The sequence below is a fragment of the Macrotis lagotis genome, chromosome 4, assembly GCF_037893015.1.
Source record: "Macrotis lagotis isolate mMagLag1 chromosome 4, bilby.v1.9.chrom.fasta, whole genome shotgun sequence".
Classification (NCBI taxonomy): Eukaryota; Metazoa; Chordata; class Mammalia; order Peramelemorphia; family Peramelidae; genus Macrotis; species Macrotis lagotis.
The window spans coordinates 46087817-46102453 of NC_133661.1; the positions used below are offsets into that span (position 1 = coordinate 46087817).

General features: G+C 40.4%; 1 long non-coding RNA gene across 1 annotated transcript in view; it reads left to right on the top strand.

The window, feature by feature from the left end:
- The first annotated feature begins 217 nt into the window (after positions 1 to 217).
- LOC141523089 (uncharacterized) overlaps positions 218 to 14637 on the top strand; it is a 31707-nt gene continuing 17287 nt past the window's right edge. Inside the window, exon 1 of the long non-coding RNA XR_012478320.1 lies at positions 218 to 280. This is a non-coding gene — a long non-coding RNA (uncharacterized LOC141523089). The remainder of the gene's footprint in view (positions 281 to 14637) is intronic.

Genomic DNA, 14637 nt, shown 5'->3' on the forward strand with positions numbered 1-14637 from the left:
CCCCATTAGAAACAAAGCCCTTCTCTCCTTTTGTCAGATTCTACTCTTACAATCAAGATGTTTCACAGTCTGCTGCCAGAGCAGGCCTAGGGGATGCTCTGCTAGGAGCTTTGTGGGCCAGAACATGAAGGCCAGACATGCAGGTATAATAAGAATCCTATGTTGCTTTATTGAGCCCTGCTGACCTCCATACTCTCCAGTACAGAGATGTGGGACTTTCAGATTGATGAGGGATGAAAAGGCAGAGAGCGAGTGAGCAAGCGAGAAGCAGGTGCCTTTGGTGAGTTCCCATTTTTTATCATCTCACCTTGCTTGTTCATATGCCCTCCTGGCTTCTCTTTGCTGTTATCTCCTCTGTTCAGAAAGAGGCAGACTTGGTTCCCAAGGTGGTGGAATGGACTTTGAAGCATTGGGCTCTGGGAGCAGCTTTGCTCCAATCATCTCTTGTCCCTACCTGAACAAAATTTCATTTTGCTCTTTGAAAATAGCTTTTGGATGAAAAGGGGGCCTGGAGCAAGGGGAAGAGGAAATGAAGGAGATTGGTGATCTAGGTGATCTAATAAACATCTTTCTTTGATTCTCAACCTCTTTCCCAAGTCGAACAGTGGTGCCCCATATTGTCACAGGGATCTTTAGCCAAGAATCATCTCAAAGAACAGTAGAAATATTAATTGATCTATTAGTGATTGCAATGTAATCCTCCACCCCTTCAGTGTAGGATGGCTTATTTTCATTTCACAGATATGTAAACTGAGGCACTCAGAAATGAACTGACTTAGGATAGAGGAGTTGGAATGAGTCTTACTGGTCATCTAGTCCAGCTTCATACCTAGAGCAAGAATCCCAACTGCCACATTCCCCACAGTATCCTTTGCATGAATACTTCTAGTGATGGGGAGTTCATTACTTATTGAAACAGACTATTGAATTATTGGATAGTTTGATTTCTTGAAACGTTTGTACAGGTCATATGGCAAGCTGATGAGAAAGACAGATTCTGTTCAACAGGTAGTAGAAAGATCAACTGATGATAATTAGGAGATCTGTGTTCTACTCCTGGCTTAACTATTGAGAAACTGTATGATCTTGAACAAATCATTCACTTGAAGTGATTAGTGGTGTTCACTCTTCATGTTGTCTTGGCAAAGATGCTGGAGTGGTTTGTCATTTCCTTCTCCAGCTCATTTTACAGATGAGGCAACTGAGGCAAACTGGGATACCTTGCCCTGGTGAACAAACAATACATGTGTATGATATATGTGTGATATATAAAAACTTCAAGAGACATAATTCTTGAATAATTAATTATTTTATTAATTAGTGGATAGTGGATAATTAATAAAAGGAGTCTTGAGGAGCTTTGTCTATATTATCTCTCAGATTGGTTCCAGTTCTAAAATTCTGAGATTATCTTTTTGAATGAATGAATGAGAAAGCATTCATTATGTGTTTATTTACTAAGTCAAAAGTACTGCATTGACCAATGAAGATTCAAATAGAAAATAGAAGTTCAAATAGAAAGTGTCTCATTTCAGGGTGTTCACATTTTAAGGGGGGGGGACAAAACAAGCAGAAGATTTCAGTTACAAGTCCATAGGGAAGGATCTGTATTCAATAGGGTGTAATAATGAAGAAGATGGCAATGCCTCTTTTTTTATATGTTGTTCCCATTGATAAAACCACATTCATTACTGATGTTGAAGCATTTTACAGCGTCAAGAATGGTAAGATGGTAACAACTATCTTTTCTGAGTTTTCTTTAGTGGAAATTGTGAGTTGTGAGATCTGGGTTCCAATTCTTGCTGTACCCCTCCCTCCCCACTTGCTGTGTGACCTTTGGCAAGTTACTTCCCATCTCTGTTGTAGGAGCATCCTTATCTGTGCAATCAAGGAAGCAATTGCTTTCCTACCCACCACTTATCCTCTTGAGAATGTGGGAATTAAAAAGAAAACATCTCTGAATCCCTTTGAACTCCATGAATGAAGGTGTTATCTAAATAGAAGACATCATTATTAAAAGACAATTCCTTTGAAAATGGAAATTGCAGAATCACACGTCCTCCCAAATATGAGGGGACTTAATGAGGAATTTACTCAATGCTGAAGACTTCAGAATGATCCTTCCAGGTGTCCAAAGGAAATTCACATTTACACTTTTCTCAGAAATCCCTTTGTAATATGCAGGGGGTAGCACTTCATTTCCCAGAGATCACAAGATAGCCACAGTCTTCCTGGGATGAGAGACGCCCCCAAGTATTAGCTGACTGTCTGTTAGCCCTCCAGCTAATTAGAAATGTGAATCTAATTTCACGGATTTCAACTCCTGTCAATTTATTTTGTGTATGCTGGTAATGATGCTGTTTGTTTGATTCTCAGGAATAAAATTAGGGAAGAGGGAAAACCACAAATGAGAACCAGTGACGAGGACGTCACTTTTCTTATGCTCTTCTCAACTGGTCCCTTTAATTGAGGTAGTAACATATGATTTAATATACATTAAAATGTCATCATTATAACATTAACCCAGTCTATTGAGAAAGAGATCACTAAGGAGGATTACTCATTAAAGACAGACCACTTTAACAGGATTAAAATGCTATTCTGTTGGGCATCATGAACCACAAAGTAGCAGTGGCATCCAAAGTCCCTCTTTGCCAATGAATGTAATAATAATAATAATAATAATAACACTAATATAACAATAATAAAGCCTCCATACAATGATTGGAATTTTTAAATGCATTATCTCAGTGAATGGATTCTTGCAGCAAGTCTGGATTCTAGCTAGGCAGGGCAGCTCTTATTATCTTTGTTTTATGGATGTGGAAATGGTCTCAGAGAGGTTAAGTACTTTGCCCAAGGTCGCATAGCTAGTAAAATAGTAGAGCTGGGACTACAACCAAGGGCTCCTGACTCCCAGGCCAGTGCTTTGACCAGTCCATAATGCTGACTTTATGGATGTTATTACAGGAAGATGATGCTACTCCCTAACACTGAGAAACAGCAGTATAATATCCAGGCTGTCCCAAAGTCTTAGTGGTGTGTTATGCTTTAATAACATAGGTGTGTTTAAACTTCTGGACTTAAGACACAGATCATATGTATATGCATGTGAATATGTATGTAAATGTAAAATGGGTTGTGTACAGCCAGAAACCTATATGTCTATATCTATATAGCTATAGCTATAGCTATCTAACAACCAGGTCTATATTCATATTTTCACATTTATGTAACATAGTAGATGCTTACTAAATTCTTCTTCTTCTTCTTCTTCTTTTCTTCTCTCTCTCTCTCTCTCTCTCTCTCTCTCTCTCTCTCTCTCTCTCTCTCTCTCTCTCCCCCTTCTGCTCAGCCTTTCTCTCCCTCACAATGTGAGGACCTTCCAGGATTTACTTTGGAAGGTTTATTGATAAAATTCCAACCTTAGCTAATGCTGAAATTTACTGATTTATTAAAAGTAATCAATTCTTCCTCCAAGTTCCATTTGGCTAATGTGAGCAGAATCTGGATAGTGTTGAGTAATGCATTTTTCTTGACTTTGCTTCTTAAACCCTTGTTTTGGTTAGTGTTGTTTGAGCAAATAACATTGATGCTAATTGTTTCTGGACTTTAGGATTAGTTCATTCATTTATTCAGTAATTGAATAGCTCTATGTTAGGTACTCTGTTATAGAAAAACTAGTATAAAGAATAATTATTCATGTCCAGGACTTCATGTTCCGTGCAGGAATACCAGAAATATTGTGTGTGTGTGTGTATGTGTGTGTGTGTCTGTGTGTGTATGAAATGTCTAGCATTGCAAAGCAGTATATGATAGGTGCCAAAATAAATAACATAAATAATTGCCAAATGAGCTCCGAGAAAGGAAATAACATTGTAGTCTAAAGCAGTCAGAGAGAGTTTTATGGATGAAGTGAGACGTAACTGGGTCCATAAGTACAATTCCTGTTTTAACAGGTAGAAGGGAAGGGGAATGGCATTCCAGCACAAATAAATGTGCAGAGGAGTGAACCTGGCAGGTCTGAAAAATGAGGACATCACCCTTCTGTTAGGTGATCTGTGTGAGTATGGGCTCCATGGCAGTACAAGACATGATGCTAACTGTCAGAGACTGTCCATTCACACTTGCCATTCATTACAAGGGCTACAACCCCAAGGAGAATTTGAAGCATTACAGCTGCCTCAGGATCATCTCCACTCATCGGCTGGTGTTCATTTTTCCAGTTCTGATCAGATACTCTGCTTCTTCTACCTTAGTTACCTCCGCTATACCCTAATAATAATTTAGGTCTGCCTCCGCTGCCACTTACAGATCAGCCTGTTCCCTACTCTCTTGCACCCCAACTCAGTATGGAAATGTTGGTGTTATGGATTCTTCTCTATTTCATCAGAAGAAAGCTCTCCAGGATGTGAATGGCCTCACCTGGGCACTCTGTTTACTTAGTATCCTAATCTCTTGATCTAAAACAAAAAAAGATTTATTGTGGCTAAAGTAGTTTGAGGGGTATGAATGAGGAGAAACTTAACTGGGTCCCATGGGAATGTAGTTTGTTTTTATTCCATTGACAAAATACACAAAGTCTGGCTAGAGGATCATAGGAAGGCAGCACCCTAAGAAAATGGGATCTTATACTTGCATTAACACCATTTGCAAAGAGTCTCCTCCACCCTTTTTTTGCTTTTTAAAAGGGCAAAGCTTGTCACCCTCTTCCAAGGCCTTGAGAGATAGTTTCACGTGGATTTTAAAAGACGCTGCTCGATAGAAGGAAGACTTTCTAGTCTTGGAGACAGGTTGGAAGAGATAGCCCAAGGCTTGGGGGTGAAAGACATTTCACATGATTTCACATTAAGTATGTTCAGTCCAGGTGGAGTTGATTCCCATCCCAGCTCAGAACAGATGACAATACTCCCTTGGATTTCTCCTCCCTTGCTGGCATGAGTCTCAAATCATCTGAACTATATTATAAAGCATAGCTTTCAAATAGCCCTGTGACCCAGGCAATCTGGAATGCAATTCATATTTTAATAGATTGAAGGGAAAGGAAGTAGAAGATAAGAGTAGAGAAGGGAAGTAACACTTTTTTTGGATGTTGAGGTGATGGATTTGAAATTTATTCTATAGGAAATAGGGAGACAATAGAAATTTTTGAAATGAATGGCATTTTAGTATAATGATGTGTCAAATTGAAGCCACAATAACTAGCAATTCTCTCCAGGCTCTGTCCTCATTATTTGTCCTGGCTTTGTTGTTCTGTTCTTTGTTGTGCTGGGTCTTTAAATTTTTTTCCAATACATGCCAAAATAGTCTTCAACATCCATCCTTTTGCAAGCTTCTGAGTTTCTCATTTTGCTACCAATCTACTTCCTCTCTCCCTTCCCCATGTCCATGAACAAGTCAATATGGGTTGTATATGGACAATCATGCTTAACATATTTCTGTATTAGTCATTTTGTAAAAGAGGAATGAGAACTAAGGGTAAAAAAACCATGAGAAAAAAAGAAAGAAAGCTTTGTCTGTCTTTTTAATATGGGACCTAGGTTCCCCAGTCCTTGAATTTTATCACTACGTCAGATTTTTGGCTCTACTCTAAAGGGTTCTCCCTAATAGGAGGAAATGAGCACTCTGAAACAGGTTTTATTCTCACACAAAAAGGAAATGTTAAGTAATAATGAATAACAGAATGATTATAATCAGTTGAGAGAGACAGCTATGATTTAGCATATTTATAAGCCGTTTCTTTATGACGTTGTCAATTTGCCATTTCACATTTCATGTCCATTGGATACCAGTTGGACGCCAAGTCTTTTCTGTAGTCTTTCTTTTCTGCAGCCACATTTGGTGACCCTTTTACTTCTGGTTGGGTTGCCTTTGCTTTTATCATCACTGCGACTGCTCTGATGGCTGCTACCCTGTTCTTAGGATGCCTGGGAAGGGGGCTATACCTACTGCTTTCTGATATATCACAAACAGAATACCAAAGGAAATGAGACACTAATGGGCTGGCTGCCTATTGCAGACACTAATGGGCGGCAGCCCACATCCCAGACACATCCCAGACACATCCCAGACACCTGGCTTTGGGGAAGGGCAGTGCAAAGCTCTGAAGCTCATAGAATTATTCTCGTATTTTAAGACCAACAGGAAGAAGAAACCTGAAGGACAGAGACTGCCAAATATATCGATGGAGTTTGGGTTCAGCATCCAATTAAAAGACTTTTGTCATTGTACAGTGTAGACCCCTTAGTCACCATGTATGTCTAAATCATAGGATTGAGGGTTGGAAGGAGGACCCCTCCATCACATCTGACCTGCAACTGACTTACTCCAAATTTCCCCAAACTTGTGAGGGAGATGCCAACTGAGCAGGCTCCAAGGTGGGGGATGCTAGAGTGCAAGATTACACCATGATAAAAATAGTGTTTTAGGAAGATAAACCTGGAAATGATGAATTGGCAAGAAGAAAGACAGAAGGCACAGGAGCACATGAGAAAGTTATTGCTACAGTTCAAGTATGTGGTGATGGGAACTTGGTCCAAAGCAGTACTAGTGAGACTAGAAAGAGAAGGATCTAAGAAGTGTTTTTCAGGAAGAATCAAACCATATAATATCTCTCTTCTAAGCTAATAATTATAGGATAATTATGCCTCAACCTACACAGACAAAAGTTGCTTTTTGCAAATGGTCTTGATAAGATTCATTAATTCTCCTGGGACTTGGGAAGGACCAGAGCCTTAGATGCTGGTAAGCCTGGGGCATCATGTTGCTTTGGAAAGTGAACAGACCTTTCTGGGACTTATGATTCCCCTTCCTTCCTCCTCCCACCCGCCTTGGAACCTTGCTTATCTCAATCCTGATAGTACAGGGTTCAGAAAATTAACCAAGGATTTTGTTGATATTGAATGATTTCAATTATTCCACATTCTCTATTACTTCCATTTGGGGTTTTCTTGGCAAAGACATTGCAATGGGGTTTGCCATTTCATTCTCCAGCTCATTTTACAGATGAGGAAACGGAGGCAAACCAGTTAAAATGACTTGCCCAGGATCACACAGCTAGTATCTGAGGTTGGTATGAACACAGGTCCTCTTAGCTTCAGGACTTTATCCACTGAGCAACTTAGCTGCCTCTACCAAGCGTTTGGTGGGTGCTTAAAGTATTTAGGGTTAAGTAGCTGACTCGGTGGATAACAATAATATATAATATAAGAATGATGATGATAAACATGTATGTGGTATTTATTATTTGCCAGAAACTCATTCCGTCTTCACAACAAATCTGTGGGATAGTTTTATTATTATTGTTGTGATTATCCCCATTTTGCAGGTCATGAAGCTAAGACAGACGGAAGTGATTTGACTGGGGTCAATCAACTGCCAAGTGTCTGTAGCTGGATTATACTTTATTTCTTCCTGACTCTGGACCCCATGATCTATCCATGTCACTCAGCTGCTTCATCCACAAAGTATTTGACCTGTAGGCTGGAGCAACACCTACATACAGTTGATACTTGATACTGTAAGAGCATGTGATGGACCACTGACCATGCAGGCCCCCACTGCCTGAAGGTCAGATGTATACTATTTCACCCTTCCCCAGGGCTCTCCGATGCTTTTAAGGGTGTTTACAGTGTCTAGGCTCTGTCAGTGGTGTTCACTCAAGCATAGGGGGAGTCCCTGCACCTCAATTCCATTTAACATTTGACAGTCAGATAGGCTTTAACAAAGAATCTAGCAGCAAATATACAAACATGCTCAACAACAGGCTGAGGTTGCAGGGGAGAGAAGCATGGTTGTGTTCCATCTCCCCTCCCCATGACTTCAACCTTGGAGGAGGGGAAGGCTCCCTCCCTCAGATGTTTAACTCAGCTGTCACAGAGCCCACCATTCCAGTTCCAAGCCCAAAGCCCCCTTGGGTTCAAGTCCCAGGCACCCTGACTTCTCAGGGTTTTCTTGTTGGGCTAGCTGGCTACACCATTCCTTTTGAAATCCTGGCTCTAAATTCATCTCATTTTCAGATATGGTGGGGATCATCACCTAGGCACTGTGGTCAAACAAAGGAACTCAGCCCATTTCTCAGAGACAAGGGATGAAAGAGAACCAGGGAAAGGAGTCCTTCCCCCTCACTGATTCAGTTCAAGATGCCTGCCTGAGGACTAATTAACCTTTGCTCTGAGACAAGGCAGGAGAATGAGGGCAGGAAAGAAAGAGATGTTCCAGTCTGGCAGTGCAGGATGGCTTTTCCCAGAAGCAGGGCCAGTCAGTCAATAACCATGTATTAAATGATGGCCATATTCTAGGTGCTGGATGCAAATACTAAAAAGAAGGGCAGACCCTACCCTTAAGGAGCTTATAATCAAATGGAAAAAGCACACTCAAAAGGAAGCACAAAAACTGGAAAAGTTTGTCTGGGGGGGCATTGAGACAGGGAAAGAGGTTCCCAACTCTTGGGCATGGTAGAGAAATGGAAGGGGGGAAAATACCTCCAAATTTCCATTACACTGAGATCACTAGGAGAGCGTATAGAGAAGAGAAGAGGTTTTGGGATATCCTCTGAAGGTGTGAGTGGAACAGGACTGGGAGACCCATAGTCCAAGAAGATATGATATAGAGGAAAGAGCTCTCTCTATGGAGGTAGGAAATCTGAGTTTTAATCTCACCTTTGATGCTTGCTGTGGATGTATCTTTGGGGATAATACCTTTATTTTCCAGGACTTCAGTTTCCTCGTCTGTAAAATGGAAGGAGGGATTTGAATTTGATGACTTCTGATGTTCCTTCCAACTCTAAAGCTCTAGAGGAAATGTTAGGACAGAAGACTTCTGGCCATGATGGACAACAGAGGGGAAGGAGATCATGGAGATGGAAATACTGAGAGGAGAAAGGCAGAAAGAGAAGAATGAGATTGGTATAGCAAGTAGAAATGAAGGGATCGTGGATACAAATAAGCACTTAGAGTAAGTCCTAGTATGCAGTAAAACAAATTCTTGTTGGTTGACTGACAAATGGTGGAGTCAGCCTTGGCAAGGAGCTTAGAATCGCTCAGCTGGAAAGGACCTTTAAAGCTATTGAATCCAGTCTTTTCATTTTGCAGTTTAAGGAACTAAGTTCCCATTGAGGAGAAACACTTTATCCTCTGAAACTGGAGTCAAGTGGTGAAGGATGAGTGAAGGGAGAGGCTTTGAGACGTGAAGGAGAGATTGAGGGGCAGAGTCTTCAAAGGTAGCTCTTCTCACTGCATCCATTTGGCAACTACCTTTGGATGCTCCTGTAAAATTGGCCTTGTTCCAGCTCCTGAGGCAAGCAGATCCCTAAGCAAGGAACTACTGGCCCAGCCTCAAGTCAACCTTTGCTGTGGGGCCTGTTCTGATTTTGTCCCTTATTTCTAGTGACTGAGATCTACCCTCAGGTACTGTGATTTAAGCAACATCATCTTTTCCTCCAATCCCATTATTATTTTTCCATGCTAGATGCATCGTCTCCAGTAGTTAAGCATTTTTACTGACTTTCCTCCATATATAGAATGCTTTCCCTCATCTTTGCCTCCTGGCTTCTCCAGATTTCTTCAAATACCAATTAAACCGTCTCCTTTTATAGGAAACCCTTCTTTTATTGACTGATTCAGTTGTCCATGTTTATTTGTACTGTCTCCCTTGTAGACTATGATCTCTTCCAGATCAAGAACTTGCCTTTTACTTTTCTTTGTATCTTAGCATTTAACATATGGTAGACACAAGTGTTTGTGGCCTGAAGGAAGGGGCCTGCTCCATGGCCTTTTTCTTACAAGTCTGGGCCCTTGCTTTGATCTAACCTCTCTTCTGAATACTGAAGTCACATCCCATATCCACATCTCCATGGTCATTATATGTTCCCATGATAAAAACCAAAAAAAAAAAAACCCCTCTAAACATTAGATGAGTCCTTGTAGGTAGAAGATAGGGTGTGATTTACCATAAACCATCTTTGGTCTGACCAACCTTCCCAGAAACTAGATAGGACCATTGGCCTTTTCTAGATTAAAATGGACCAGCTATTTCTGATGGAAACTTCCCAACTCAATGCAATATGAATTTACACCATTCCTCCCCCTGCCATAGCCTAAGAAGGACCAGTATTATCTATCTAGAGGCAGTTGATTCAGGATTCAGGAAGGCTTGTGATCAAATCCGATCTCAGATTCTTACTAGTTATGTGACCCTGGGCAAATCATTTAACCTCTATTTGCCTCAGTTTCCTCAACTGTAAAATGGAGATAATAGCACCTACCTCACAGGGGTTTTGATGATGATCAAATGATCAGATTCATAAAAGCTCTTAACGTAGTTCTTGGCACATCATCTCCTTCCCCTAGCATTACCATAGCTTTGCTTTTTGAGGCTAAGCAAAACAAATCTAATTTCCCTCCACGTGATAACTCTTAAATGTTTGAAGACTGATCTCCATTATTTCCACCACTGGTACTGGTGGATGAACAGAGAAGGAGTTTGTAGTCCAGGAAATATCAAATTCCTTCTAGAAATAAGAACATATTATCTGGTTGATAGGCAAGATTCTGGGGAAAAAAGGACACAAATGGAAGGTTCCTCTACCCCAATTCCTGCTTAAGGCGTAGTGTTTGATTTGTTTCAGTATCCAAACATGACTCACATCCAATTCAGGGAAATCCTCTAGGAAGCAGAATGGTGTCTTTATTCCATGATTTTTCATAGATAAGGTTCTCCAAAAGAGTTGGAAATAAAAGTCAGAGGGGAAAAGGAGTCTTTGAATGAGCCAATACTATGGTCACCACAGTTCATGTGTCCATCACAGAATCAAAGAATTACAGAAATAGAAAGGATCTCATACTTGGACCGGACTCTTCTCTCACATTCCTAGCAAATGTTCCTGGAGCCTCTGACTCAAAGCTTCCACTGAAGGGGAACCCTGCTATTTGCTAAGGTAACTCTATCCTCTTTGGGATAGCTCTGTCAGGAAATGTTTCTTTACTCAGAAGTGAAATCTGTCTCTTTGACATTTCTACCCATTATTCATAGTTCTGCCCTTAGGGCCAAGGAGAATACATTTTCTATCTCCTCCATGTGCTCACCTTCCATTACTTTTAAGATTGTTCTTATGTTCCCCCTCCCTGCCAAATTCTCTTCTTCATGACATATACAACTAGTTTTTTCAACCAGTCTTGTAGGGCATGATTTTTCATTATCTTACTCAACTTCCCTTGGACACAAGTAAACTTCTTATCTTTTTTTGGATGCAGTATCTAAAACTAAACCTCAACTGTTATTGCTATGGTCTAAATAAGATGGGACTATTACAAGTAGTATTCTGGTAACTTCAGTTGTCCTGGCCCATAGCTGACCATTGGACCCAAATGGTTCTGGAGGAGAAAGTGAAGTTGGCAACTTTTCACAGCTCCCCCCTCTTTTAATCCAATGCATTTGCATTTCCTGACATCATTTTTCTGATGTCATGGTCTTCTTTGAGAACAAAGGACAAACAAAAACCAACAACAATGTCTCTTAAAATAGCCTAAGTTGACCAGATCCTTTTTGACTGATGCATCTTGCTGTGGATTTATTTTGAGCTTGCAAAGGTCACCAGAACTTCTTCCTCACAAAGTGTACTAGTCTTTCTTTCTCCACTCTATACTTATGGAATTGATATTTTGAGTTTATGTTTAGTCATAATAAATTATATTTTATTAGATTTAAGCTAATGTTCTTGCTTGTTGATATGATTTGGGATACTTATTCTGTTGTCCTTTCCATCTTTGTGTCAACTGACAAGCTTGCTATCATTTAAATCATTAATAAAAATACTGAGCAATATGAGACACAGGGCAGATTGCGAGTCATCTCTTTCCAAGTTGACACAGACACTGATGCTTACAACTTGGTCCTTCTACCAATTCCAGATCCTTCCTATGATGTCATTTAACCCTTCTATTGGGTGTTCCAGAAGTTTTTAGTATAGCTCAAGTTCTAAAGAGGGTGTCCCACAAAACTTCGTTCAGTTTAAGCATAAATTGCCTTTCTTTTAAGGACTTTTCTTTAAGTTTAAATTGCACTGAGGCTTGTGGGACACCCTATATTTCCATCCTGTTTACAAGGATAGCATGAGAGACTTTGTCAAATACTTATCTTTCTTATCTAGAATACCTTAGATTGACTTGCATAGCTATTCATGAAGTAGGGAAATGTCCATCAAAGTTTCTATGAACACTGGTATGTAGAGTTTATCTATATGATCAATCAATCGACAACCATCTATTAAATGTCTACTTTGCATCAGGTTAGGGAGACAAATACAAAGAATGAAATGATCCCTGCCCTTAAAGGAGTTACTTTGATATCACCTAATCTCCTTTCTCTCTCTCTCTGCTTCTCTTTGTCTCTCTCTGTCTCTGTCTCTCTGACTCTGTCTGTCTGTCTTTTTCTGTGTCTGTCTGTCTGTCTCTCCCCCCCCCCCCATCTCACAGCCCATTTGTCCATTTTCAATCTTCTGGGACCTCTCCACTTCTCTTTGATCTTTGTGAGCTCAGCAATTCCATCTGTCAGTGCTTTAAATATCCTAGGATGTATTATATCTGAGCCTGACAACTTGAACTTTTTGAGAGCAGCTAGGATGCTCCCTTACTACCTCCTTATTTATTCTGAATTTCATCATTCTATCAGCCACTTTTATTATATTCTTTTGGATCCAAAGGTCATTCTCTTTGGCTTAGAAACCCGAAGCAAAATATAAGTTGAGTGGTGATATCTTCTTACTGTCAACTGTTATTCATCTCACTGATCCTTCATTTTTAAATTGTCCTTAGCACTTGTCATCAGACTTAGATCTTCCTGAGTTCTAATACTTCTGACACAATTCTTATAGGACTAAAATTTTATTTTCCTTTTATTCTCCATATGTTATTATTATTACCATACTCGATGTCTCTCAAACATCTGAGTTGACCAATGATTTCTGAAGGGGGCACATCAGGTAGCTCCTCATGATCTTTCTCTTCAGCCATTTCTGTTTATATTTAAAGAATTTCATTTTGGGGAGTATTTCATCTGTCCTGGGCCAACTTATCTCATAGAAGTCTAGATCATGGGACATTTCTTATCCTTTCAGCAATTCTTAAATTTAGGGTGTACCATCCTTTACTCAACTTTCTTCTCTTCCATGGTGAATTCTCATATGGAGTGGTCACTTCTTCAAAGATCCTCATCATGTTCACTTTAACAATTAGTTACTCCTAAGTAAGTATCAAGTCTATAAGAGCAATTCCTTCTCCCCATCTCCTCTAACTTTTCTTTTTCTCCTTTTGCTTTTTATTGCAAGGCAATGGGGTTAAATGACTTACCCAAGATCACACAGCCAAGTAATTGTTAAGTGTCTGAGGCCGGATTTGAACTCAGGTCCTCCTGACTCCAGGGTCAGTGCTCTAGCCACTGTGTCACCTAGCTGCTCCTCCTCTACCTTTTCTTAGTGCTTCTAGTAGAGTCAAACCTAGGGCAGATCAGCTGGAACTTAGGCCCAAGTGCTGGTGTCCATTGGGCAAAGCTGAGGAGGGGACGCCTCCCTTCTTGATCAATTCTTTCCTACGACATTTGCCTCATGCCTCACTCTTCTGCTGATCCTGAGAAGGTGAGGGAATCAAGTTATTGAGAACAAAGGATGAAAGGAGCCTATGTATTCTGGGCAAATAGGGCTAGGCTCGTCTTGGGAGATGGAAGGGCTTCTCTTAAAGAGAGAGTTGATTCAAGGACAGCTAGTGGGCTGAGAAATAATTTCCTGCCCATGATCTGTCCAAGCCTGCACTACTAAATTATATAGTTTAGATTTTCCCCAGGTACCCAACTGTGTAGTTATAGCTCTGTTTCCTAATTCCTCTATTCCTAGCCCCAATTCTTGTGAAACTTTGAAAGACTGAAGAATTCTGATCAACTGAATGATCAGTCATAATTGTAGAGGATTGATGATGGACCATGCCACCCACCTCCTGACAGAGAACTCATGGACTCCCAATGAAGAGCAAGGGAGACGTTTTTGGATACAGCACATGTGGAATTTTGTTTTGTACATTTGAGAGGAGGACTTTGTTTTTCTTTTTCAGTGGGGGAGGGAAAAGAGAGGGAGAGAAAAATAAATACTTATTAATTTTTAAGTGTCATTAAAAGGCAAGATCATAGATTGTTGGTCTTGGCTGACTTGAATGACCTTTTAGGGCAACAACCCACTTCCCATCCTACTGGTCCCTAATAGACCTACTTCCTTCTGACACCTCTCTCGTCTTTATTATTGCTGGCATAGAACTCGTCGTGTTATTTCCTTGGGATCATTTAGGACTTCTTTGAGCCTATAATTCTGGTCAGGAGTGGTTCCTGGACCACTTTGTGACTCCTTCTAAATGGCCACAGATTCTGACAACTGTCTTCTTGCTTGGCCACTCAACAGGAGGCAGGAGTTTTCTATGCTTCCCTGAAGCAGCACTCCGACCCCCAGCTGTTAACTCTTGGACCTTCCCATACAAGCCAGCTACCTTCTTGGATCTCTGCATAATAATAATAATAATAATAATAATAATAATAAGGAAAACTGGGGCAGCTAGGTGGTGCAGTGGATAGAGCCCTGGCCCTGGAGTCAGGAGTACC